Below are 1,965 nucleotides of genomic sequence, written 5' to 3'. Positions count from 1 at the left end.
GAATTGGACTCCATAATGGGGACCACCCCTCGTATACCGCATCTTTTGTCTCATGAGGGGTTTAGTGAATGGAAGTTTTGGTTTGAGAAATATGTCAAGATGAAAGATGCAAAGGTTTGGAGAAGTATTGTTAGGGGGCCTCAAAGAATCACTTATCAAAGGGAAAACTCAACTGAGGTTATTGTGAAGCTCGTTGCATTGTATGACGATGATGACTTTGTTAAAGTTTAAGAAGATGAGAAGGCTCTTTCTACTCTAACCATGGAACTCTCACCTGAGATTGCCCTTGGCTTTAGAGAACTTCAATCCGCTAAAGAATTGTGGGAAGCGTTGATTGAGGTGTATGAGGGAAACGAAGATATGAAAAGGAGTCGCCAAGACTTGCTGCGATAAAAATTTAACATGTTTAATCATGTTCTGGGGAAAACGTTGGAAACTAAACTCCAAAGGTTCATAGCATTAGTGACTGAAATGAGATCAACTAGTATTTATCGAGCAACCTCTGAGATAAACAATAAGCTGGTGAACTCATTGCCAAAGAGTTGGGATATGAATGTAGTCGTTATCAAAAGGACTAAAGATCTCAACAGAATGTCTCTCTCTCTAAGATGATGGCTACCATCAAGGCATGCGATATGGATGACAAGTAACGTGCAATAAACCATGCAAACTTCTACAGTGCATCTGGGTACAACGTTGCCTCCAACAGTGCCCTCATTTCTCAAGACAGTTTCTCACAATTTAAGGCTACTCAACAACCACCTCAGGGAAACTTTCAAATGTTCACATCCACTCAAGGCCAACCATCTTCCATTCCAACCCAACCAGCTCCAGTACTTTTCACTAAGTCTGGTTAATTTTCAACTGACAATGGAAAACCTTCATCCTCGGGGGTAAATTACAGTCAGAACTCCAGTCAAATTCCTTCCATTCCAAAAGAAACTCACGAGAATATAACTCTAATGATGGGATTGATGAATTTCTATAATGCATTTTTAGCTGGAGACTTGATTCAACCTGTGGTTGCTGCTGAACTCGATCAGATCCATCCTGATGATGTTGAAGAAATGGATATTTCTTGGCAAATGGCCATGGCAGTATTTCGGGCCAAGAAGTTCACTAATAGGACCGGTAGAAACAATTGGAACATGCCTAATAATCAGAAGGTGGGCTTTAACAAAGACACTCTTAGATGCTACAACTGTCACGATCCGGGTCATTTTGCTCATGAATGTACTAACCCAGAAAAGGATGGAATCATGGAAAGGGCACTGGTTCCAGTGGGTAATGCTAGAGGTGAAGCTGGAGGTAGTTCTGGAAATGGTGAAAGGGGATTGGTTGCTCAATAATTCTTTTGGGGAGGTCTGATGGCTGCGCTCAACATTGGAAATCAAACTGAAAACTTCGCAAGTGTTGAAGAAACCGGCGAAGAAAATGCTACTGAGGAGAAGATCAAGGAACTTCAATTCGCATATATGGCGTTCACTTCTCCAAATTCATCTGTGGTAAGTTTTCAACCATGTTCTCTAGATTGTGTTGATAAGATAGAGTTATATAAGCTCCATAATGACAACTTAATTAGAGACATGGAGAGAATAAAATCTGAAAATTGCAAACTTAAGAAAAATGAAAAAGGATTTCTGGATAAAATAGAAGCAAATCAAAAGGATTTTTCAAAACTTAAGTCTGAACTTAACCTAAAATGTTGTCATTTGTTTGATGCCAAACAAGAAATTTCTGAATTAACTACTAAACTAGAAGCTTCCAAATTGGAAATATTGAATCTAACTAACAAATTTGAAAATGCTGAATTAGATTTTAAAAAATTCGATATTTCTAGTGAAAATCAATTGTGGTGGAAAAGAAAACGAATGTGAAGGCATAGGATACAGTCAGGTTTCCCACCCTACAACCACAATTATGTCCATACTCCTGTTACCAAAGAACAGGAGGAAAAGGTAAAGG

Source organism: Bidens hawaiensis, unplaced genomic scaffold (genome assembly GCF_021521415.1).
Source record: "Bidens hawaiensis isolate Kalapana, Puna unplaced genomic scaffold, B.hawaiensis_p1.1 tig00011236_1, whole genome shotgun sequence".
Classification (NCBI taxonomy): Eukaryota; Viridiplantae; Streptophyta; class Magnoliopsida; order Asterales; family Asteraceae; genus Bidens; species Bidens hawaiensis.
This window is presented reverse-complemented; position numbering follows the sequence as displayed.